We start from the raw sequence: 27,667 nt of genomic DNA, 5'->3' as shown, positions 1-27,667 counted from the left end.
CATGCTGGCCATAATTTCTACTACAGTTTTGAATATAATACTCCCAAAAAAGACCTTCAGCTTTTTCTACAAGCCTACACGGTATGTTTCAGAGCACCTGCAATTGCTTGGCATTTCCAGCATTTATCGGACGCTGAGGATAAGTCTGATGTGTGCTGTAATTCATAATTAGTTTGATTTCACTATTTCATAGGATTTTCTCCTGTGCTTCCTAGTCAAGTTTGCCACTAATCTGCATATCAAAAGTATTTCAGTATATTTATAGCAATAGACTTTAAACACTCGAAAAGTATTAGCACGTTGGCATTAATATAATCAATTTTTTCTGGCATTTCCCCTTCTCTCTCCTCCCAACCCATTCATTTTACTCACATAGACAAAAATACGTATGTAGGTTTGGCTGCTAATTATTTTCCATCTCTGAATACATATTAGGCATCCATATATAAAATGTCTATCTTGCTTTTGTCTTCCTTATCTCACCCTAATCTGATGAGTGAATTTTTCCTTGACATTACCACCACCATAAAGTTGCGTGAAAATTTAATTACAAAAACATGCACACATTCTTATCTGTAGTGTTATAAATAATTGCAACAAAAATCTGCGTTGATTTTTCAATTTGTCATGGAAAAAGAAAAATATAAAAAAAGTTTTAGATTATCTAGTATAAGTAGTCTTTAGACATTTTAAAACAAGCGTTTCATTCAAATTGCACCCATTTTGGAAATACACATTTCCAAAAAGTTGATCTTGCAGATAGTGATTCCTCCATCTTTCTCATGCTGCCTGTATTGTATTTATCAGGCAGACGCTATTCTCTACATACACAATACTGCTTTCCCAAACTTTTGAAGTATGTATCATGATGTGATATACTCAGTGCTCAGTTCCCATTTCAATACCTAAATAAAGTTGCCAGATTTTTCAAAAGATGCCTGAAATCCTTCATGAAACTCTGCCCATAACCTTTCTAAAGTCTATTGGAAATGAGAAATACAACTTAAACTGGATCATATTGCTGAGAATAAGTTCATTTTGCAGCAAGCCTTCATCATCTGTGAAACTAAATACACTCAATAGTATACATACCAAGAAGGTAAATTACAAATAATCCTATGGTGGAGTGAACAGTTTCACATGTTCCCTCTTGTTCCATTCAGAAGCTTAGTCAGTGTAATTGCTTTTCTATAAAGGAGACGTGGGGTAGCTCGCACACTGGAAAAGTCAATGTTTAGAAATCAACACTACCTTTTTAACAATCAGTCTTTGCCTTTTGTAAATTATCATGAACATATGCAGAATTCTTTTCAGGGGGCACAAAAACTCACTACGTATATTACATTGACTTTTAAAGTTCTGTAACACCACACACCCACTGTGCATCTGTCTTCCACTGATGCATCTCTTCTGTCACCCAGGGACTCTCTAGACTCAAGCAAGTACAGCAGGCATTAACTTTATATCAAGTTTAAATGCTTTTCATCCAATTCATGAGGAAATTCAGTGTTACAGTTGCAAAAAGTAACTGCAAATTGACCCCATTGCACATATATTGACATATTTAAGTGTGCAAGACTTATTCACAATACTGCCCTACACCAAAGTCTAGCTCTTCTGAATTTTTGTAATAATTTCAAACACTGCATTAACTGGTGTGGTTTTCTTGTTTGTTTTTTGTTTTTCCTCCCAATGGTGTTATAAGCATTCCAAGAAGTCAGGTTAGCTTTAGGTTCAAAAAGAGATTTTTTTCCCCTTCTTCTTTTTAAAGATGGGTGGGTCAGATGTAGAGAAAAATGGCTAGACACAGATAGAGAAGCCATAAATTACCCATATCTAGCTTCTACTTACAAAATGTAGTAAATCTTTTTAAGACAGATACAAATAGCAAGAACAGCAGCATCCAAGTCTATTTATATGAACAACAGCTAAGATCTCCTCCTCTGAACAAATTTTACTCTTTATAATCCCCACACAGAAACTATCTCCTGCTGCTCAGTCTGGTTCAATCATGTTTGAAACCAAATTTACATTCAATTGCAAAACTGGGTGTGCTCTCTATTGGTCATGCTGCCTTTCAGATTCAGGGATTATGCAAATAGGTTGTCTGCACTCTGGACTGACACTAGAAGGTGTCAAGTTGTCTTGCCCAACAAAAGGGACTCAGTTAATTGCCTGCATTTCCCCATCAAAAAAAAAATCAAAGGCATCCTCCCTTATCCTATCTTAAGGTGTCCTTAAGCAGGTACCAATTAAACATAATTTGTTAGTGAAGAAGTTTCCTTGTTCTGTCAGTGAACTTGGGCTCTGGACCATCTACAGAAACTAAGAGGTATATTTCCATCATATGAAACCTGCTAGAAAAAGCATTTAAAAGTTTTATATTATTTGCCAACATACTAAAAATAAACATTTCCCAGGATCTGGTTAATGTTTTACAGTGCTAATGACTTTCACATCTATTGATTGGAAAACAATTAATGATATTGACAGACCATCCGGCATAACTGCCCTTTCCCCATCCCAAAATATTTCTTCACCTACATTACCTCACTAATTTAAAAGCTGGTCATTTTCTACTAGATACAAAATGGTCATGGTTGAATGAGAGATTGAAATCGAAAAGGAATGAAGAAGCACCCTGAATAATCAAGTGTCAGCATTTTCACTTTCTGCCTGGATATCTTTAAATGACTCGTGAACTTTGTAACTGGAGTTCAGTAGTATATAACATGTAGGTCAAATTCTTCCCTCAGGCACACCCATACAGTTGGGAGAATGTTGCCCTAGTTTAAACAACAAATAATTGCCTGTTAGTTCATCCCAATTAAGCAGGTCATCAAGTGTTCAGAAGTTGCAATATGCACACAATAGATTTCATTAGCATTGCAGAAGGCACATTTGGTGTTCCAGGCCTTTGATCAGAGCTGTTTGAGCATTAGAATATGGAATCTGGGCACCTATTGTGATTTAGGCAACCAAATATGAAAACATAACCCCAAAAAGGCATCTGCTTACACAGAAGAGATTTTTAACAGAACCAGTTTATAAGTAATGCATGTTCACTATTCTGGAAGTGCAACTTGCTCATTGCAATATACTGAACCAATCTGGACTTTCACTATAGTCTACTTCACTGTAAGCAGAATTCACTGTATTTGTTACCAGAAACTATCATTTTACAACCCTAATTAATCATAAGCTTTTAATAGATATGTACAAATATTCACCCTTTAATGTTTCACCAGATGCTACAGAGCAGAAAAAGCACCATACTAATGAGAGATTTGCTACAGTAGCACTTCCTTGAAAAGCTTTGGCAAAGTAACAGTATCAGCAGTGAGTACTATGATATTTAAATATGCCGGAGATCTGTGGAAAACAAATGTTATCAAAGATTGAAACAAGCAGACACCACATAATAGGGCATAATTTCAACATTTGTCTATATTGATGAAGATGTTCCATAGACAGTAAAGAAACTGTTTATATGCTAGACATACTGCAGGACAACTTGTACTTGAATTCATCTATACGTACATATCACGTGCACACACACACGACATCTTGCACTAATTATATTAATCAGGAATCTCAATCAAATCTAGAGCCCAACTGTGACCAACTATATCAACAATTACAATCAAAAGAGTAGGTCTACACTGCACACTCATAGTGACAGGGAGTACAGACGCTGTATGCCCAACCCTGCAGAGTATAAATAGCTGTGTAGCTGCTAAGGCGCTGCTTAGGCAAGTCAAGGCATGTCTGAACCCTGTGGGTATGTACCCTACATGGCTCTCTACACACCCAAGCACAGCTTCCCACATCTATACTATTTTTAGCAATGTAGGGTCCTGCTGCCAGGGAAAGGCTCCAGCAGCAGGGAAAGGCTCAGAACTTCCTCACTGTCTCTGCCTGCAAGAGTTTTTCATTGCTATGTGTCACTATACACTGCAGTGAGGATGCAGCCTGCTCTGCACTGCAGCATGTAGCTACACGTACCCTACATGCCACCGCCAGTGTAAACAAGGCCCAAGAATTTTGTCTTTTGTTTCCAATGGACAGCATGGTAAATGGAGTCTGGGAAAAGGGGGGAAAGGAGACAAGCGGCAACAAAACAATTAGAAAATTCTGAGGCATGTCAGTGACAGGACAATGCCGGGAAGGATACTCTGACAAAACGTAGAACCATAAAGGAAATTTTAGCATCGTTATTTAAAGATGATTTTGTAATAAAAACAGTCTTTGGAATAGAGTCTTTGAAGGTCGGTTACGGAATCATTACTGGAGACTTCTAAGACCGGCTAGAACAATATCACTCCTGAGTATTTGAGTGCCTATTCTCAAGTGAAAACTAAAATATGGCATCATTAGCTTTAACAAAATTCACAGCCAAAACCATAAAACCCTCTCATCAGTACCCAGCAACTCAGCCCCATTTTAATCAGGAAAAAAAAACACTTTTAGGTTTCAGATTTTATCATGGAGATTTCACACAGATGTAGTCATGGATACAACAAATGTTGTTTCTGGAACAGCCATATGTGTATGTTGACTATTCTCTATTCCACCTTTTTACAATGCAGTTCTTCAAAGTATACAGCAACAAGGTGATCAAACTACTGAATCAGTCTCCCAAATAATGCTAATATCATTATGAAGTGCTGGAAAAGCAGCAACATAATAGCAATGCTAAGCCCTCACAGCAGAGAAACAAAGATTGTAACCTGGAGCAATTAATCAACAAGAAAGAAGCAAATGAAATGGTCTGCTAAACCTAACATTTACCTCTTTCATCAATAGGACATCAATGAAATTAACCTCAGACTGAATAGTGACCAAAAAGTCATCATTATCTGATGGCTGTTCCATGGCTGAGAGTTGTGACTTGGTACTACTGATCCCACAAGTTTGGTATCCACACATCACAAATGTGCACCATCAGTAACCTCATTAACTAGTATTCTTATTGGCGGACTCAGGAAAGAGCTCTGGACTGAATGGACATGGATCTTCAACTATCCTCTCACATCTGGAAGTAGCCCCACTAGCCCATTACTGAAGCACACTGTACAAGGTTGTGAGGCAGAACCTACCACTGCCACATGCCATGGTGTACAGGTTCTATGGATAAACGGAGACTTCAGTTTCCAGCACTATCCGATTCAGTACTTTTCATAAGTACAATCATCTATCTAAGAAATAAATAAATACAAGTAAATTTACTTACATGATTTAAAAATGTATTGCTAACAGAATGTCACAGGCAAAACTAACCCTTTAAAACAATAGCTGACATGAAATAACCATAAAAAAAATCAGGATAATAAAATTTACTGGGTGAAGTTCAACACTGACAAAGTTTTGGTAAAATTACTCCATGGATGAACACTGCCTCTTGTGTGTAGCTAAAAATCTTCTTGCATATCTCAAGACAAGGGAGAACAACATTTTTGTTAGAGGCAAGAGCGTATAAACAAAATATCATCATTTTGCTCAGTAGTTATGTGCTAATGTTTCCAAACTTTATCCAGATGCAAAACGCTTTTGGAAAATCATGCAAACAAACTTCCCATTGGAACCAGCATGAGAAAAATTGACTGAAAAGAAACCAGGCCTATACACCCTATCAAAATTCATGTCCAGTAACAACAAAGATGGCCAATTCCCCACAATTTACACAAATCACTCCCTTAGAGGGTCTGCAGCTAGTCTACCATATGAAAATGGTATTGAAACAAGACATATTGTGAAAGTCATGAAAATGAATCCAGCACAAATAGTTTTATTACAAGAATAAATTTACAACCAAGACAATGTTTCAATAACATAACTGGAGCGAAGGACAAAAGCTGAAACAAAGGAACTGATTTATGCTTCATCCCCAACCTGTCCTGAAAACAAAATGCACCTATATATATTAAATCTCAAACATGAATGCCTGCATGAAATGAAATCCAAACAGCCAACGTACATTTTTTCTACCCAATTGCTTTAAAAGTAGCTGATCAGAACCCCATTGTCTGATTCCCAGTGCAACCTACTCTGTGCGGTCACTGAAGTGAACTAAACTGAGCTGCAAATCACTTTGCTTAATGAATTACCTAAATATGAGATAAATATCTCAACTGATGATATTTTCAAATAAAACACCTACTGTTTCAATGCATTTTCTCTTTAATCTTGTGGTATAACAAGAATAAATATTCATATTGCTGGAACATGCCCACCATAAACAGCTTTTGAGGTTATCAAATGCCGCCGCTGCACCTGAGCATCCCATTTCCCTGAAAACATTTTTTACTTTTGCATTCTCAAACACAAAGAGTATTATTATTCGTGATTTTATAACACCAAGGACTGTTAGGTGCTTCAAGTAACACAGAGAAACCACCCACACGATTCTCTCTGCGGGACTGGAGCCTAAATTATACATGCAAAATGATAAGTAAGGATGATAGACAATGAGGATAGAGATGGGGATTTAATCTTAGCACATTCAGTAGCTCTCACTGAGAATCAGATACTAATATCTTCATTCCATGTGCAGAATTGTCATTAGAGTCAATGGGTTTGCATAAAGATGAAGAGCAGATTATGACTTTGTGGGTTGATTTAACTTTATGATGGAATCTACAGCTGGAAAAATACTACTAATTATACTTGATCTGAGTCAGGGCTGGCTCCAGGCACCAGCTGAGCAAGCTGGCGCTTGGGGTGGCAGATTGTTGGAGGCGGCATTCTGCCCAATCCGAGGGCAGCACGGCCGCTTTTTTTGTTGTTGTTGTTGTTCCGCTCCGGCCGTCCTGTAGGGGGGTAGTGGCGGAGAGAACCAGAGCACCCTGCAGGGCAGTCCTCTTCCTTCCCTCCTGGCAGGTGGCGACGCAGCGGGAGGGTCCGCGTGGCAGCGCCCCTGCTGTAGCCCTGGCCGCCCACTTCTCTCTCTCCCCCCCCCCCCCCCCGTCGGTCCCCCTGGACCTGCGCTCCGTTTTTTTGTTTGGTTGGTTTTTTTTGCTTGGGGCGGCCAAAAAGTCAGAGCCGGCCCTGATCTGAGTCTAGAACGAACTAGCATTCCATGCAATTTAATGACTTTAGAAGTCATCGACTTAAACACTTTAGTTACAGTGTAATTAAATACACTTATTACAAACCACAAAAAATTATCTTTGAAATGACTTCAGAATCCTTTTTTCATATAGAATTTTAACATTTATGTAAATGGATCCAATTCTCCATTGCCTTGATCTTGTATAGTTATTTACACCTGGGCAAAGTGGGCATAAAACAATGCCTAATTCACCCTAATTCGGTAGCATTTTACACCCACATTTCACAGGTGTAAAATAACGAGGCAATAGAGAAACAAGCTTGATGGCTAATCATGGGAAGATGAAGACAAATTTGGTTTCATTTCAGGTTGTTTGGTATGTATTTCCCAATTATTTTTTCTAGTCAAATATTGTAGCACTCACCACTTAATCTATACATCATTCATGCTTTCAAAGTAAGAAGATTGTGTTGTCCCAAATCAAATAATTTTTGTGGTACCGTATTTTCAGAGTCGTAAAACACTTGAGTCCTCTCTGCTGGCTCCTTTCTCTGATCTGCTCTGCTCCTCTGCCTGAGCATGAAAAGCTCAGTCTGCCTCTCTCTCTCCTACACCTCTCTGTTCCTTGCTTCCCTCCACTTCTCTGCCCAGAGACAGCAGAAACTGAGGCAGGGCCGGCTCCAAGGTTTTGGCCGCCCCAAGCAGCCAAAAAATAAAAGCGAACAAAAACAAAAAAAGCTGCGATAGCGATCTGCGGCGGCAATTTGGCTGGAGGTCCTTCGCTCCAAGCAGGAGTGAGGGACCGTCTGCCGAATTGCCGCTGAACAGCTGGACGTGCCGCCCCTCTCTGAAGTGGCTGCCCCATGCACCTGCTTGGTAAGCTGGTGCCTGGAGCCGGCCCTGAATACAGGGGCCCACCTCTTCCCTTCTTGTGCCCCATCCCCTCCCCCACCAAGGGGACTGTGAAGAGGTTTTTAACTGGCTAGAGTGGGTCATTGACTCATTGGACTCATGCTGTACTGTTGTTGCATGAAAAGTTATGACAAGCTTTAACCCTGAAACACGTGCAATCTGTGTGATGACAGTGAGACAGGTGGGGAAAAAAACATTTTATCAGAGAGCAACGTACCTTGAACAAGCATTTTATAGTTTTAAAAATGGTATATTGATAGATGAAATAAAAAAAATGGAGAACTGTCGTCAGGAAGCCAGAAATCATCTTGGGACACCAGAACACTAAATAAAAAAGTGGGATTATTCAAGGTAAAAATCAGCATGTGTTGTTTCTATGTTTAACTAGTTTGGAAAGATCAATCATCTCTTTACTGATAAGAAGTTTATGTGCTTCTAACGTAGACTGTGGATGGTCACAAAGTGTTCATATGCAAATTTCTTCCCCGTCAATTCTTCCCCTTCAATACTTCTAGGCTTGGAAGAATTCCATTTTTATTTTAATAATTCTGACAAATAAAAAATAATTACAAATATTGATATTTTCAATTTACATTTATCATTGTTGCAGGAAATTAGGGGCAGGGGGTCAGACAATTATCTAATACCAACATTACAACACATTTAGGTAGGACTACAATAAGTTCCCAAGCACCATTTTTCTTACTTTGCTTATCTGTGCATTTCAACTAAAATGGATAGAAATATTTTTTCAATCAGTTTGTGTGTACAATGAAATTGACATTTACTGACAAAAATCTTATTCTTCCAAACCTACACATACAGTATTTTCATCAGTCATGCTAAAAGCAAAGCTAGCAATGTGTTTTTAAACTTTACAAGGGAAAGGCTTATATAATACCCTCACAATGCATATTGCTGTTTACAACAAATTAATGAACTGTTATGGCCATAAAATAATACAATTCAATACAATTCACAATCTGAGAGTCAGTTGAACAAGTCTTACTATCAATATATGAATAGCTAATCAGCTAGAGAGAAAAAGAAATCAAATGGTTTGTAGACTGTCTGCTACTGAGAACATCATCTGTCAGCTGCAATTTAAATGTAACATCAGTGGTGCTAGTTAAATGCAAAAGATTTAAAATATGATCAGATCTCACCCCAAAGCCCTTAGGACTCTGGTTAGCTTGCTCAGGACAGCATGACCAAGGAAGTCAATGAACCTGACTTTTCTCTTACTTAAATCGGAATAAATCAGGAGTAACTCCACTCTGAAGTTTCAATGGAGTTCCACTAGCATATGGAGTGTGTGTGAGAGAGGATAACTAGGCCTACAATGCCTAATCTTTACTGAACATGTCATTTCAAAAGGATTCTGTCTTAAGTTCAAAATGCAGCTTCTAGTCGTTGACTTCACATAGACTGGCTCTATTTAAAAATCAAAAGCACATCTTGCACTTTAAATGTCGTTACCATAGGTCTTCACTTACAGTACTGTTAAAAGTTGAGAGCAGCAGGTTAAGTAATAGCCAATTTCTGGAGGGTTTGTTTCTTTTGTTCCGCTAAAAGTTGTATTTAAATTTTAAAATTGACCCCATAGTAAATACTGATAACCAGCCTGTGGTCCTTACTCAGCTATTCCGTCCTTACTCAGACTGACCCCCACTAACATCAGCGAGAGTCAGCCTGAAGGAGGACTGGGAAGAAACCCAGAGTAAAAACAACAAGCCAAACCCAAAGGGCCTTTGCTCCTTTCAGGCTCACTGGAGTGTGTGTGGATGGCTGCACTGCAGCCAGAGTCCATAGAAGAATTGGCTGACTGGCTCCATCAAAATTCCTTCAGGGGTCTTCTGGGTAGCACAGCCCAGGGTGGCAGTATCCCCTCCCTTGGATGCTCCTTCTCTCCTTTGCTCCCACCCATTTCAGTGGTTGACCACAATCAGAGCCTGTGCAAGGCCCTCAGCATTTGGCCCATTTATGAGAAAAGGATAAAATATAGCCCCAAACATCTGGCCTTGGTTGCTTCAGTACATTGCATGTACAGTAAGCTACATAAACATGATCAACTGCCCAATAACTGTACTAATGATCTCCAAGGAAGTGATGGTAGCCATTGTCTCTGAGTCCACTACACTGGACAAACCACTTGACCATACCAAAAGGAACTTCCTGCTTAGGCAGAAGAGGAGGAACACTCACCTAATAGGTATTTTCCATTGCTCATATCTATGATTATATTAAATACAAACATTTCCTTAAGCTGATCATTGGAAGCTGTGTATTGAAGAATTGACAGAGCATTTACTTAAATTTCCTATCACAATCTTCAGCTTTTATTACATGAAGAAAAGCTCCAGGAGTTAGAGGAATTCAGAGAGCAAGAGAACCATCTTCCAGGGAGTTCTCTAGTAGCTTTCTCTACATAGCAAAGTTCATTGTCAGTATACTACTCCACATAGCTTTTTCTCCACATGTATGCATGGAACATTCTGCCAGCTGGTGGGACTGAAGACAGGGGAGGGGTCACTTGATGACTGCCCTGTTTTGTTCATTCCCTCTGAAGCATCTGGCATTGGCCACTGTTGGAAGACAGGATACTGGCTTAGATGCACCATTGGTCTGACCCAGTATGGGCATTTTTATGTTCTTATGTTGCAACAATGTATTAGTATTTGTTTGTTCCACAGGCATTTCTAGGAAATAAGAACACAGCAGACAAGTGTCTCAATTAACCCACGTGCAACAGATTCAGAAATATTTAATTCCTTTGTTGCTGGATTAAATACTGTGAAGAGTACATAATGTATGTAACATCACAAATTCATTCTCAGGCAAAAAAACAAAACAAAACCCTATATCCTGAATTTTTCCCCAAGGATTTGCTCCTCTCTACTTATTAGATCAGGAGGAAAAGCAGCTTATTAACAGTGCCAATATTTATACAGTATCTTCACACTTGGCGATTTGATTATTTTAAAATTAAAAATCTCTCTTTAAGAGCCTGAATCTAATCCCAATGATGGAAGCAACAAAACTTCCTTTGAGATCAATGGGAGCTGCTAGGTGCACAGCACTTTTGAAAAAAGAAAAATCAGACCCCTTATTGCCAGTTATTTAGATATCTAAAATATCCACTTGGCCTGACTTCAAGCACCCTTTTTTGGAAAATGTTTGTCAGTATGGTTGGCAGATTTTTAATCATCAGCCATAGCTCTAAAGACTTTCCACCCGCCCTATATTTATAGAGCTCAAATCATCTTGTTTTAAAGTTTTTTTCCCCCCTAACCTGTTTAATGATGTGCAATTTCATTCATAAATCTTTCTGATTTCTTCTTTCAGCACTGTTTGGAAATAGATTGGGCTTGTCCTTGTGATTCATAAAAGGATTATTCCTTATGCATCAAATCTGACTAACACTTTAATAATCAGACCCTCTGAAGTAACCTGGGAAATGCAGCATTTTGGGCCTTTTGACAGTGGCCGAAAATAGCAGAAATGGTAAATTCCTTGAATCAGAATCCTTTAAGTCAAGTTGAGATAACTTCCCAAGTGTTTTAGGGCTAGATATTATATTCTTGAAGATCACTTCAGTGTCCTCACAAGAAGCTCTCCATTACGTCAAGACAAGGTCATCAGTATGCATGAAGAAAGGAATTCTTCAGCCTAAAATATTTTAGGCAAGTCATTTGGACTACAGTGAGGATTTCAAGGACCTGTTTGGTGAAAAAAGGCAAGGTTTCCTCCTATATACTGAACATGCCAAGAGCACAGCTGCCCCCTAAACAGTGAGTAGGTATCACAATCACAATTCTACAGAATGTTAGGAATGACCATTTCAAGTTTTTATAAATTGGACTTGCTGGTCATGGTAGAATGGAAAGTATCGCCTTGTTTCACCAACATTTATTTCTTTAACAGGCTAATTTCCAATATAGTGTTGTTTGCTTCTGTAAAACACATTACTGTAATGATTTGTTCACTTATTTTAAAAAGCTTTATTGAATCACATCAGAATCTGACCCAACATTCTTCAGGACATTTCCCTAACCCCATCTTTATGTCAGATCTTTTTTTTTTTTTTTTTTTTTAATTTAAGCTAAAACTCCTACTTTGTATAAAAACAGACCAACTACTCTTCTAATGTTTCAGAATCATACCACTATATATTGTTACATTAAGAAATTCACTGTCACCTAACAAAGTTATGATTTTATTTAAATTAGAAAGTAACAGAGCGGACAAAAAAATTAAAATCTGGAAACCAGCTTGTCATGTGTTAGCTGAAAAAGAGAGATTTACAAATATCTAAAAGTCACACAGGAATATGGTTCACCTATAAACATTTCCACAGACTCTACACTTTTGAGCAGAATCCCATTCAGGATCAGACCGAAAACGAGGGCCTGACTTTGCAAGATGCTGAGTAGTGAAAAATGGTTGAAAAATGGAGAAAGTTAGTCAAAAATTTGCATGTTCAAAAAAGTTTGATCACTGGTTGAAATAAAACCTCACAAAAACCAAAACCCACGTTTGTTGGGGGGGGGGGGGGGGAGAGGAGGGGAGAAGGATTAAAATTTTCTTTAAAAAAAAAGAATGGCAAAGAATGTCAGATTTTTGAAAGTTTTCTGCCAGTGGTGCTGTGGAGCACTCCTGTAAGGAGTCCCTCAATCTCTCCACTGCTAATTACTCTCCCACTCCTAGCAAGCACTTGCTTGTGTAGTTTAATTTTCTCTTCAAAAAATTGTTCCAGCACCTCCTGAGTAATCTGAATACAGCAGAGTACATTTCCTCAAAAGAAAGAGTCACCTTTGACAGTGTCAGCGTGGAGTGATATGCCCAATGTTGTACTTTAGGTTCTTTGTAGATTTTAGAGCACTTAGAAGAGCTGAGTTTTTAAACAGAAAGCTGGTCTTAATCTTAAGTATAGCAGAGTGACCATATCAGAAGGACTACCGGTGAGCGTACTTCCATCAGCACCTGTGTAGATATCATACCTGCTCCTGGCACCAATCTGAACAATGTCCCCAAATGCCACTCCTCATATAAGGTACCTCTTGACCCTTGTCACCCCATCTCAGGCAGCTCTTTCCTCTGGAAGTTTTAATTTGACCCTGAGACTAGTACTGCAGAAGCCTGATTTTCTTTTTTGGTGGTTCAGGTTCTGTAGTTTTTGCAGAGTGTTGCTCTTTTAAGACATCTGAAAGCATGCTCCACACCTCGTCCCTCTCAGATTTTGGAAAGTACTTCAGATTCTTAAAGCTTGGGTCGAATGCTATAGCTATATTTAGAAATCTCACATTGGTACCTTCTGCAGAGACAGAAGGGGGGTTTCTCTGCTGCTGTAGTATGTCCATCCCCCCTCGAAAGGCAGTAATTAGAATTCCTCCATCAACCTAGCTGAGTGTACGAAGGTTAGGTCGATCTAACCACATGGCACTGGGCACAACATTTTTCACAGCCCTGGGCATTATAGCTAGGTTGCCTTAAGTGTCAGGTGTAGCTCACGCTTCAGACTCTTGATCACCAAGTCTTTGTTTTAAATGCCTTTGGCATTGGAGCTGGGGTTTCCCCTGAAATGGTATTTCAACTTCATTGGTCTCATTTCCCTCTACTTCTATTTTAGCTGACACTTGTGTAGCAGACAAAAACAGTGTGATATATTTGATGGATCAATTTAAAAAAATCCTCCCAGATCACTGTCATCTTTGCAATTCCATTCACACTTTTTTCCCTCCCTTTCATTAGATGTTGTGCTTAAGGGCAAATGAATGTCACAGCTGCTTATACCAGGACTGAAACTGGTCCACAGACTTTATTCTTACTAGAAAGGAAGAGCCGCCAAAGATTCTGTTAGAAAAAGCACCCCAAACTGTAGATGTTTTTATTTCTACCTTATCCAAATCTCTTGCATCTATGGAACTGGGCTAGAAGTCTCATAAGAAACTCTTTTCAACTTTCCGGTACCCTTTCTGCTTCCAGGGAAGTCACCAATGATAAAATGTTGGCACCTCTCCCAGCTGGAGTCAAGGTGCATAAAGAGCTCAAAAAATAAAAATAAGGAGGGGCACTGGAAACTTCACCAGATCTCAAGGATGAATCCATGCTTTATTTTTACTTTATTCTAATTATATGCTTTTCCACCTTTATTTTTATCATCTTTCACATGAGGCCTCTGGTCCAATTGAACCGTGGTTGGTGCAAGAGCCAAGGTGGGCTTTAGTTCACTTTTGAGGACCTAAAATCAGTTCTCAACCAGGGGTACGCATACCCCTGGAGGTACTCAGGGGTCTTCCAGTGAGTACATCAGCTCATCTAGATATTTGCCTAGTTTTACAACAGGCTACATAAAAAGCACTAGCGAAGTCAGTACAAACTAAAATTTCATACAGACAATGACTTGTTTATACTGCCCTATATACCGTACACTGAAATGTAAGTACAATATTTATATTCCAACTGATTTATTTTATAATTCTATGGTAAAAAGGAGAAAGTGAGCAATTTTTCAGTAACAGTGTGCTGTGACACTGTTTTGTATTTTTAGGTCTGATTTTGTAAGTACATTTTGTAAGTAAGTAATTTTTAAGTGAGCTGAAACTTGGGGTACACAAGACAAATCAGACTCCTGAAAGTAGTCTGGAAAGGTTGAGAGTCACTGCCTTAGATCATCTGGCTCAACACAGACCTAGTCTCCCAGCATAAATCAATGTAGTCTAAAAGCTGCCAATAAGCCATTCCAGCAGACAGGGATTGCTGGGGCAGAAAAATGCTTTAGCTAAACTAGGAGGGAGCTGGCATGTGAGACGAATCCTCCATTGTCCAGATCCACCCCATCAAGGACAAGCTTTAGGCCATTTTATAGACCAGAGAATTTGCCTAATATATTTGACATTGTTTTAAACTAAAGAGTGGTATACGCAATATAGAGACACTATGCAAAAAGATAAATGACCTTTTTCCCCCCTCATATTTTAGGATAAAATAAAAACGTTCAGGAAACTGGAAGACTAAGTGTTTGTTTTGACTCATCTTTAATGCTTTCTTTTTAATCATTTTTAAGAAGCATAATTGTAGCGTGTAGTGAGTCACTTCTAACTAATAATTTTTTCACATTGTTTTCTTTACCAGGTCAGATTAATACTTAGTCTGATTTGGCACTCTAATACCGGTCTTCCTCACTTTGACACAGTATGAGTCCGATTCTGATCTCTCTGGACCAGATGGTTTTCACATGTCTCAAACTGTCAGAAATGAGTCCTTGACAAAAACAAAAATAGCACCCTAATTATAATGCAAACATGATAGCAAATCCATGCAAAAGAACTTCACCTAACTGAATTTAACTGAATGTTTATAAATATTTTGAAAACCAGCCTTTCAAGACAAAGGAGAGACCCACCAAAATTGTGACTAACCTGCAAATTAGGAAATAGGAAACCTCTTATTTTATGTTGATTATATAACACAAGGAGTCAGGCTGGTTGGAGAAAAAGCACAACACAACTTCCAGAATAGACCCTTAAGACTGAGTTTATTCTCCTTAGATACACATCAGCTGGTCGGAATGGTCCTTGGTTATGAATTAAAAGGCAAATGTCCCAGTTACAGTAACTCCCCACTTAACGTTTTCTCGCTTAATGTTGTTTCGATCTTACATCTCTGCTCAATTACAGAACATGCTATAACGTCATTTGGCTGCCTGCTTTGTCCACAGTTGGCAGCCCCGCATCAACTCCCCTACGCCTCCTCCCCCCAGCGCCTCCCACCCGTTGGCAGACCAATGGATCAGTGCCTCCCCCGCCTCCTGCCCGCAGCAATCAGCTGGCTTGCGGTGTTCAGGAAGATGGGGGAGGAGGAGCAAGGATTCAGCGCGCAGGCTTCCCCTCCCTCCCAAACGCCACAAAACAGCTGATTGCCACGGGCAGGAGGCAGGGGAGGGAGGAGGGAGCCTGCATGCCTAGTCCTCACTCCTCCCCCCACCCGCCTGCCCCCGAACATCACAAGCCAGCTGATTGCCACGGGTAGGAGGGAGGGGGGAGGAGCGAGGACGCTGTGTGCGGAGTAAAGGGGGAGGAGGGGGGAAAAGAGGCAGGTTAAGGGTGGAGGCTTGGGGGAAGGAGTGGGGTGGGTGGGCCGAGGATTGAGCCCCCCCACCCCTAGTGCTTGCAGAGTAGGGGAAGCTGCTGCTGCTGCTGCGCAATGTGCTTCTCCTAGCCTACAGCACCTTCAGCCTGCTTGCCTGCCTCATTGTCTCCAGTGGGCTGTGCCTGTGAGGGGCAAGGTGGGGGCACCTCCCAACTATAGTATTGTATTGTATTGTATGGCAAAAAAATAAAATTACCCTGGAACCTAACCTCCCCATTTACATTAATTCTTATGGGGAAATTGGATTCGCTTAACATCGTTTCACTTAAAGTCGCATTTTTCAGGAAGGTAACTACAACGTTAAGTGAGGTGTTACTGTACAATAAAAATGGGGGCCATCTAAGTACCTGAGATACTCCTTTCACAAATTTATCTACAATCCTTTCTTCTTCTGCAAAAGTATTATACATCTGCAGAGTTGTAGGGCTTGCCATGGGGAGAAACACCATAGACAACAGGTTAGGCGCTCACTCTCTAGCCTTGTGATGAAAAAAACATTCAAAAAGGTTGTTTAACCAGATGCTATTTTCCTACAAGGCTTCTTTTCAGATCCAAGTGCCTTGGAAAAAATAATTGCTCCCTTTTTGGTTTAATACAAGTTCTGACACGACGTAAGGGGAAGCCAGTCCTCAGGAATAAACTGGAGAGCTGGAACAGTACTTTTATTACTGCATGAATAGACAGTTCAGATTGCTTCTACTCAGACCTCTGGAAACAACTAGTTCACACTGGCCATGTTTTGAGGCTTTAACTATTTAATGCATTTGCTTTCAGATGCTTCTATTCCATCATGCTTATATGCAGGGGGGGCATCTCTACTTAGGAACAGAAAGGCTTCCAAAGAAACCTATAAAGCAATCAAGAGCAGTCTGACCCTCATCCTGTCCCTAACTTGTTTAAAAAAAAAAAAAGTTAAAGTACACAGCTGGCATACTTTTTAATACATAAGATAATTTTGTCCTTCATCCTTTGCACTTTAACCATTCATTTCTGATGTATGTCGAAGGACGACAATATCGTTATGGTGGAGTTCTGCCAATCCAGCTATTAAAGTACAGTGGCTGTAATCAATCACTTTAATGCTACTTGCTTCTACGGGAGTAATGACTCCAGCTGAGTCAGCAGCTGGCACCCCATTGACTACATGGCACCCTGTGAATCCCAAGCATTCGGGCACCAAGTCTGGTTGAAAGCTACCAGATGGAAAATAATTTTTCGACCGTATAAACAACTGTTTTATGAAGCTGCACTTTATGGATCCTGAGAGGTTACTTTAGAGTTCATTTCATGCAATATGTAGGAGTAACTTCAGAGGCTGGGTGGGGCAGCTCCACAGAGCGTAGGCACTGTGGCCTGAAGCAAAGTGCTCTCTGTTGTCACCTGTTGGTGAAGTGGGAGAAGAGCAGCCCCGAGCTGCTTAAGAACTGCAGAGGTGCAGGAAAAGGAGCTCTCTGCTGACATCCATTAGAGAACAAGGGGAAGGGACTGAATGGGACAGTTGGAGGCATTTTGGTTACAGCACAGTAAATTTTGAGTTTGGAGGCAATTAAATGCTATTGACCTTTGTGGGAAATACATACAGACATCAAATGTGCCTTGGTTTGCCCACACACAGCTTCCTGGCGTACCAGACCATTTGGTATATCTGAGAACAGTGCCTGCCCTCACCTACGTGATGTCACCGGGGTGACCTCACATGCACTGTGTGTGCAAGTTCATGCCTGCGGGGGGTGGAGCAGCGCGCTTTTCAAAATGGCATCTGGCTCCGTCTCAGTACCAGACAGGGGACGAACCTTAGAAAAGAAGGATTGTCTGGTTTAACACCAGCTGAATGGCCTGCCTAGTTTTCACTGACTGAGATTGCTGTTAGGCACAGTTGGGTGAGGGAGCTTAGTCAAAGCTGAGAAGAGGGAGGGAGAAAGAGGCTCCTACCTTCCGCTGGGAGTGCCTCTCTGGTGGTGAGGACTCTGTTAAGGGTCCAGCCTACCACTGAACCCTCACAGAAGAACTGAGCTGAGACTGCTACAGAACAGTGGAGGGGCAGAGCTAAGGGAGGCTTGGAGGCAAGAGACAGTGCAGAGTGACAGTAGCAGCTTTGGGGTGACTGATGGCACAGAGCAGCCGTGGCTGAGAATTGCTAAGGCAGCTTTGGCTGAAACCACAGAGTATGTCTAGGACCCTGCGAGGCTGGAGATTCCCTGAGCCCAGAAGTCTGCACTGCAATTAAACAGCTCAAGCCCAAGCCCAAGCCAGCTGACATGGGCCAGTCGTGGGTGTCTAATTGCTGGATAGACATGCCCAGAGAGACCAGCAGTCCAAGTAAAGGACTCTAGTGCAGGCCTCCCGGCCAGCAGTTAAAGCTGAAATCACCCCAGCTGAGCCAGGTGGTAGAGCCCCCAAAGCAGGGGTTTAACTTTGGTACAAAGGGACCCATTTTAAAATGAGTGTAAACAATGCTCTAGAGGAATTAGGGAGCAAAGAAACCTGAGCTGTCAGATCAGGAGAATTTTATAGTAGTGAACAGTTTGCCATTCTGTCAGATGGAAGCAAGAGATCTATGCATCAGCATGTTAATTGCGCAGATCTGGTAATGACTTCATCTGCATTAATCTGCTTAGTTGCCTCACCCTTCAAAGCCAATGTGGCAAGACCCCTCCATCTGTCTTTGTATCCTGTATTTTCATAAATATATTCCCATTCTTTTTAGTGCATAGTTCATATGGATAAGCTTCCGAGTAAGCTATTCTGAGTTTAATTTGAAAGTGATTCATTAATGTGTATGTAAATTCTGTTCACATTGTTTGGCATTCCAGGAAGTTCAGAAAGATTTATGTTCACATAAATCCAGTTGTGACCCTATCACACCAAATTCTCCAGAATTGAAAGTGGGACCAAACCTCCGCTCTGCTGCAACAATGAAACACTGATCTCAGAGAAGTTGATTTCCCTTTCTAAAAGTAGGCTATATGCAAGACAAACTAAACAATGAGAGTTTCCAAAAAACTGGGGAAATACAAAATATTGGCGTACATAGGGCATTGGCAGCAATATAAAGAGTAAAAAAAATTATGACTTTTATAACTTAATCCAAAAACTCAACTAAAATACATCCTCATCCTCTGAGAAACTTCATGGAAATAGCTTCAGCTGAGCTGGTCAATCTTCCTTAGCACAGGAGATAGGCTGAGCCTATCAGGGATATAAAAGAAATACCATGCAGTTTGATTTTCCACATGTTCTCTCCCAGAAAACCAGGCTTGGAGTGGATAAAACCACCGTAAAAGAGCAACCTGATAAAGTCTGAAGATATCCAGATAGACCCCCCAAAAAAGTTGAGAGGATTATTGACAGTTTAGACACAAACAACATTTGTTGCAAATACTATTCAAACTAACCAAGCTAGACTGAGTACTTATTTAGTTCCACTCAAATGGTTCCGGCCGCTCTTAACTTTATATTTCCTTTTATCTACAAGTGCAAACAGCATGACACAGTTATGGCTTCCACAAAACAGCCAATATTCAGCATTAAGTTCCTCAGTCTGAAGTAGGTTGTAAATTCTAGTACGAAATCAAAGCAGGAACACACTTAATAAAGAGTGCTGAATCTCATCATAACATTTAAGAAGCTCTTAGCATTAGGTATATTTTTGTGGTCAAAGTGAGAGAGGTAACAGGGAACAAGTATAAATACATCTGAGTCTTCGATCTCTATGGCCCTGATCCTCCCATGGAGCACGAAAAAGGCCCTTTGCTCATTTCTGATATCCCCCCGTGGGCTTACTGTAAAATGTACATTTGTGTCTCTTTCAGTTGCTTAGTATGTACCACAGACAGCGAAGAGGCTATATATAAATCTGGTACATAATCAAATCCTACTGCTGAAGAAGAGTGACAAGTGTTGTCAAGAATAAGATTTAGTGTCCAGAACAGTCCACACACAGTATACAGAAAAGATGGTCTTTTCTCCTAAATGTTATCCCCGTCATGTTAACCCCATCATATGCCTGGGCAAAAAAAAGTTACAGAAAGCTCTAAAACACCAAATCTTTTCAAAGTTTAAGTGACAGTAATACAACTGTTTGCATGCAGCTTATCTGCTTGGACAGATTATTAGAAAACCACCTCTACTGCACAATTATGGACACAGAATGTGATATCAGTCCTCATTTAGTTCTGGCAAAAAAAAAAATTGACCATCATCTGCTAAATCAGAATATAGTTTGACTTATTGGATTCATACACAATTTCTCCTGTTCTACATGTTGCTGTAGGCTAATCAGAGCATTTTATGATTCAGCAGATCATAGGTAACTTTGGGTAGAATCATATTTACTGATTTAGGGGACACTGCAATTTCTTACTGAAATCCAAATATTTCCTAAAGCATCTTTTAGAATCACTCCCTTCATTTTCATCATAATATGGAAAAGAAAACCTCACTTCTCCAAATGAAGAGTGACTTCAAGGACTCTCCTCCAATACATTTCTTTTTTTAATTTCCAGATCTTACTCTTGTCCACCTGAACCTCCCTCTTTCTATTTTTATGCCCCCCTGGCTGACACTGCACTGCTCTGAGTGTGAGAACTGGTTTGTTCAACATTTTTCTAGTTCTTAATCCTAGGGTTCAAATAATTGAATTGTAAATGCTTCTTTAAAACACTGCCCTAGCCCTGGATAGACCAATGACAAGTCAAACAGAAAGCATGCTGTTTTTCCATTGATAAATTCCAACTATCAGAACTTTGTACCACACAGTGTAACAGCAAAATTAGTCAGAGAAACATCTCTTGGATTCATAGATTTTATGGCAAGCAGCAACTATTATGACCTCCAGTAGAACGTTTGTCCCTGAGATCTGGAAGAGAATTAATGATATTATCAGGAAGAGATGAGATCAGACCTGATGGGATCAAACCTACTGAAGACCACATATTTTCCTTACTTGTATTTATTTGCCATATTAACATTAATTCATGCTCATCTGCAACTGAAGATCATGAGTTTCGGGTAGAGGTGATGCTCTGCTGGATGAGGGGTGGCCAAGAATTCCTCAGTTTGCCAAAGACAAACACAAAAGCACTTCATCTTAAATTTCCAATCCCAATGTGAGGAAGATGATGGACGTTGTGCAGAGGTTGACTTTTGTGTTCAGTAGTCCTGATCTAGCCAATCTGGAAGCACTGCACTACACAAATGGGAGGTGGGGAAAGCTACGTCAGTTGCTTCTGTGGCACTCCCTCCTTAACCAAGCCACTGGCAAATAAGGACCACCAAGTCCAAAGGTCCTGGTTAATGTGAAGAGAGTGAGTGGGGCAGGAGCCTTGGTATGCAGCATGCTGTTAACCAGTTTTGGATAGAGGGGGCAGCTGCTCCAGTTTCTGATGTAGCCCTCCCCACTAGAGAGTGCCATCTTGAAGAACCACCACAGATGTGAGAAAAATCAGGCAGAATGGAATTCTTGGATGTGGGAGGAGGATGCAGGGGTGTTTTATCTTTCTTTGAGGTGTTTGCATCACAGTATGATATATGGGTGCTATTAACCTTGTCTCCATCCCTGTATAACAATCATTTTTAGGTTCATGACATGGAAATGTTACTCAGGCTTGTGAATGGATTATTGTGATCTTTGAGCATTTACTATTCACATTTCTTCCCTTACTATCCTGGATCTGAGACAGATACTGAGAGACTACAAGCCACTTGTCCCAATTTTTCCCTCCTTGCCAGAGAAATTTTGGCAAAACTGAATCCACTGTTGCCAGCTGTGAACACTGGCTTAAAATAAGAGGAGAAATGTGTTTGATCAGGACACAGGAAACAAATTTCATGAACTAAAACATCACTGTTGCCTCTCTCATCAGAGCAAAACTTCCCAGACTGCAATACATATTGTAAAATGACTGTTGCAATTACTAAAACCATTCAAGAGGTGTCCCTTAAATGAAAAATTAACATGATAGTTAATGCTTGTTTTGATGGCTGCACCAACATCCAAAAGAAATAGCTTCCAAATTGCTTTACACAAATCATATGCTCCTCTGCCATCTGGATGCCTTCCCAAGTGACTCGCTATTAGCATTCTGGGTGGCTGGCAGGTCAAGATTACTCTGTGCAAGGTGTATGCTGGTTAAGTGGCACCATTCCCTTTTTTGATCAATTATTTCTCCCTGTCTCCACTTGACTCTCTGAGGCTCCTTTCCAAAAGTGTGTATTATTCAGAAGCATTACCTTCCAGCTCAAATCCATTTTTTATAAAATCCTTTTGTCTTTATTAATTCACCTCACTTCTCCATCTTAATTGAGAACTCTCCTGGAAAATTCACCTTGTCTGACTCCCCAGTTCTTAGTCCCATGAGAAGAGCAGAATAGATACCAGGCACTCATTGAGACATACATAATAGCATTGCTCCAATCCTCTCCCTGCATAAGCTTATGCTACTTCCCCTGAAATAGTCTTCCAAATAGCTTTGCTTATGCCTCCATAGCAGATACCCAATACCAGATAAAATGTCAAGCAGATATACAAAGATAACAGAGGGGTAGCCGTGTTAGTCTGGATCTGTAAAAAGCAACAGAGAGTCCTGTGGCACCTTTAAGCCTAACAGGACTCTCTGTTGCTATTTAAAGATAACAGAGTATTTCATATTCATAACTTTCATGACTCTGCACTATTTTTACTAGATACAATAGGCTGATCTGCTAAGAAAAATATATTGTAAGAACGACTTATTGGACTTTTAGAATTATTTTATTGGTGTAAAATAAATTTATCTGATCATACCTTACCAGGAAGCAGTACATGTAGTTAAAGATCATAGCAATCCTGTTTCTGTAACTGGAAGGCATGACATACTATAAGAATGACAACACAGGAAATGTAAAAAACTGAAAAGTATTTTTGTTTGTCCTCATTACTTCTCCAGCCTAAACTCTATTATGAATAACTAAAGTAAAGTGTTCAAAATAATGGATCAATGTTGTTATAATCCAGAGGGGTCAGTATTCAAGGAACAAGGCACCTAAATCCACATTTACCAGCCTTCATGAACACTGCAAGCCTTAAGTATGTTGTATGATAATATTGCTTTGCCTTTATTTATACAATGCTTTCATTGCACTATTCATCTCTGGCGCAAGACATCCAAGTGCCAATGAAAGCACCATTGGGCTTAGTCTTTTCTACAATAACTCTAGTATACTTTTGTAAAGGGGAAGAATTACACATCACTCCCTCCAAATGCCATCCACAATACTCTGGATTGGTTCGATGGGGTGTTAGACACTCACTAGACAAAGCAAGACGCTCCCTAACACCAAGACTAGATGAATTCCTTGTGCTACACTTGCATCCTCCCATCTGGGCAGTAAGAAACCAAGCCTGTCCTGAATTATGAATTCCTGTGTAACCATCTGACTTACCCTATCTTCCAAGGCTAGCTTAGAAACATTGGTCCAAATTCAAAAGCAATGAGTGTGGTAACAAGCTAGACTGACAGACTTAAATCTCTTTCACATGGGGACAGTAGGTGTAAGTAGAACTAAGGAAGTTTAATTTACAAACCAAAGAGTCAGGATAAGGTGCAAGTTTTAAAAAAATAACCTCTACCTTCTACTCCAACTCCTGTATTAGCCTCAGGAGAGTTCTATCTCCAATGGCCAAAAAAATATGGACTAATACCAATTAAAACCAGATCAGATTTAACAGTCAATGTTCTCCACCACATTTTGGACAACCACTATGAAAATTATTCAATTATTAGCAGGACAGGATCTCAGAAGAGATCCCATACCGTTTGGGTTTGTTTTTTAAAGCACACCCTGAATACTACAGTGCCCAGAGGAAAAAAATTGTAGGTATCACTGATTTTCACTGTGTTATTATTGAAGTGTTTGGGATGGTTTAGTTTTAAGGAGGGATTTTTGTTTTGAACATTCAGAATGTTAAGTAATAGGTTTTCATTCTTAAATATTATTGACTTCACAGATTGTAAGACTGGAACCTTTGGGTTATGATTATTGAATAATTTTAAAAAGTATCCCATGGATTTTCCTACATGAATCCTGTATGCTCTAAAAAGAGCACATTTATCTCGCTCATGCTTCCTTTTATGATATATATGTATACATCTGAAACTGTGAATTTCAATCTAGACCTGGAAGAAAACTGCTGTATTATGACAGGTGTTGGACTTCACTCCCAAAACGATTTACATGGCCTTCAGCAGCTGAGAGCCACCTGAGTGCTAAGTACAGCATACATCTTTACTCATACTACAGCATAGGCACTGAATTTGTGTAAGACTCCCCATGGAAAGGGAAGCCATGCTGCAAATATTTTTACATGTAGGGCTCCTGCAGAAGTAGTTCTGATGAGTGATTAATATTAGCCTTGAGAATTGTGTTACTCATTCATTGCAGTGCATTGGACTCTATTGCTTTCCTGCATTTCCAAATGTCATTGGTGTCCATTTGTATAAACCCCATGAATTTCAAACTTACTCTCACCTGCTAATCCTTATCTGTGACCCAATATCCCACTGGGCAGACTGATGGGATAGATCCTGCTCCACACAATAGGTCCACAAGCACCTCTGTGCTGCCCCTCCCACCAAGTAAGTGCTTCCTCCCTAGGGTAACCAGACATCCCGATTTTATAGGGACAGTCCCGATTTTGGGGGCTTTTTCCTTATATAGGCTCCTATTATCCCCCCCATCCCGATGTTTTACACTTGCTATCTTGTCACCCTATTCCTCCCCATCCAGCTTGTTCCAGCAGACCAGAGTATCTCCACAGCTATAGAGAAGCCACAAATGTGAATTTCAAGTGTTAAGCTACTGAAAGCTAATTAGATTGCCTTGCATCTAAACAGTCAGCCTTAGGCATGGGTGGCATATTGGGTCACCCTAAAAATCATGTTTTTCTTTACAAATATATTTTCTGGTATCTCTGCTCCACCAGTGTGGACTAATAGGGTAAGTGTGACCATGCCTTTATCGCTAGCATACAGAAGGGAGCAAATGACTAAGTCAGAATCACTAAACAGTTCTAATAAGCACCACCTGTGAAGTCACTTCTGTTCATACAATGTAGCATGTCTGACTTTAATACTTTATAGATGCTGAGCACCCATAAGTCCTACTGAACTCAATGAAGTTGCAGGCTTCCAGGATCCCTGCAAATCAACCCCAAAATGTATCCAATTTGGCACTGAAAAATCAGTGGCCACTTTTGAAAATTTTGGACCCAAAGGTGAGTGAAAACATTGAACAAATGTGGAAGATAAATAAAGTCACCCCTTTAAGAGACACAAAGAAGAGCATGCATTTGCTTCCAGGATAGCCAGCAAATTGAATGGGACTAGATGAACATGGAGGATGAACCATTCAGGCTGGAAAAAATGGTGGGCACTTGATTTCTGTTAATGTCTCCTGCTTACTAGACTAGAATAGGAGTACTCTTTAAAGAATTGAGTTATTTAAATAATCCACATTTCTTCTGATCAGTATAAAAAGTGCTGCATGCCATCTGAGGCTTTAGACATGATTAAAAACATGCAGAGGTTCTATCTGAACTGGAGATGACTGATTTTGCTATTCTGACTGAAATAAGTTCTAAAATGAATATGAAACCCCAAACTGTTTGATGGATTAGGGACGCCTGCTGTATCCCATAGACTTTCCAGAATAAAATAAAAAACCTAGAGAGATGTTGGGATGCTTTATTGCTATTATAATATTCCAGATGAAATGAACTACTACTATCAATATATAGCAGGAAACTGGATCAATTTCAACACAGCAGAGTGAGTGTGACAGTAGAACTGTCAACTGTATACCTATTAAAGGGTTTTTAAAAGTCTCTCTCATCATTTTAGGCAAAACAGTCTGTTATAGATATTACTAGAACCAATTTACGTACAATATTACTTTATTATGCAGTCTGATGAACAGTCATGTTTTAAAACTTAACCAAGAGCAGGTCAAAGGAAGAAAGAAATGAAGGCGCTAAAGTAAAATAGTTAAGGTATTCTGGGGAAGGGAAGGGGTCAAATTCTATTATAATCGGTAAAACTGGAGTAATTACAATAGCGCTGCTCCAGATTTTCACTGTCTTAACTGGAGTAAAATTTGGACCATGATGTTGGATGAGTACTGCAGGTAACAGAAGTAATGCTCAGAAACAGAGACCCCCCTATACGACCAATTCTCCCCTCAATTACAGCAACTCAATGAACAAAATAAGAACAGTTTCCTTACTACCTGGTTCCTCCATGAAAACATTCAGAAGGTTTTAGGTTTGTTCTGCACTGGAACAAAAATTTGAAACACTGAAAGTTGTAGCAAACTTTGATCAGCCCTATTATATTCCTATGTAACCTTACTATATGTTTGAAAAGATGCATAGCTGAAGTTTCAAAAGGAATCTAATAGAATCCGGCCACCCAACTCCTACTGAAATCCCATGAAATTGGGCCACCTATCTCGTACCAGCAAACAATCAAAACATTTGCAACAAAACCTCAAGCCACCACTACTGCTGTCCATCCTCTGCCTGCTGTGTGACTAGAGGGGGCTTCAATCTCCCCTGTCACAAACACTACCATGAAGCAAAAATGTGAGAGAAGGGGGAAAACAGCATCTGATATTTTTATGAAATAGTGTTTAAGAAACATGAAGATTTTGGATCTGCTGAAGAAACTGTCATTTCCCTGATGTCACTGAAGTTGCACTTGTGTGACAAAGCAGAACATGCTCTTCTTTATTATAACCTATTCCAAGACCATCATTTACACAGAACAGTCTTGGTTTAGAAACTATTAATAGAGAATAACGGGAATCTCCTGTAATATGCTTGAGAGAGCTTTTAGGAGAACACAGGGAATTAACATCCACAAGAATGGAGTAGTTTATGCAAAGCAGTTCAAGGAAGGGCAGGTGCTGACTTGGAAAATGAATCACAAGAATTATTTTAGCAATTTTGATGAAGCAGATTTAGTCAAAACTTTTACTTTCAAAAACACAAAACATCTGCACAAAACATACACATAATCCTGCAAAGAATTACAATATTTTTAAATTTCAGAGATGCAATTCAAAAATACGTGCCATTAATTTCAAAGGTAAAGACTTCAGATACACTAGTCTCATGAGAATGACGCACTCTACTGAAGAAGCAAAGCACCTGTGATGTGAATCTTTTGCTGTCTCTAAAATAGTGCTGACATTTACTCCTCCACAGGGTTTGTCTTTTGTTGGTCAATGCTCAGAATTAAACTGTTTACAACCAAAAGAAGCCCTCTGTTACAGATAGACAGGTACAGCAAGTTGCTAAGGAAACACACAGAATTGTTCAGGTTATAATATTAGCCTTCTTGCCAATGTGATGAACTAATTTATTGGCTTTACAAGGCAAAGTGGGGCATTTAATGAACAGAATAGAATAAATTAGATTATTGCCATTAACTCTGTAGGTCTGGTGTTTTTATATAAAGGAATTAAGAACACACCATAGTGTTTTATATAAAGGAATTAAGAACACTATAGTGCTAA

The 27,667-nt window shown here is 39.8% G+C and overlaps 1 long non-coding RNA gene across 1 annotated transcript in view; it reads right to left on the bottom strand.

Moving 5' to 3' along the window:
• The window catches only part of LOC135983891 (uncharacterized), a 93,571-nt gene that overhangs the window by 24,962 nt on the left and 40,942 nt on the right, over nt 1–27,667 (bottom strand). The window lies entirely within an intron of this gene.

This window comes from Chrysemys picta, chromosome 1 (genome assembly GCF_011386835.1).
Source record: "Chrysemys picta bellii isolate R12L10 chromosome 1, ASM1138683v2, whole genome shotgun sequence".
Taxonomy (NCBI): domain Eukaryota; kingdom Metazoa; phylum Chordata; order Testudines; family Emydidae; genus Chrysemys; species Chrysemys picta.
Note: the sequence above shows the minus strand (reverse complement) of the source record. Positions and strands in the feature narration are given on the sequence as shown.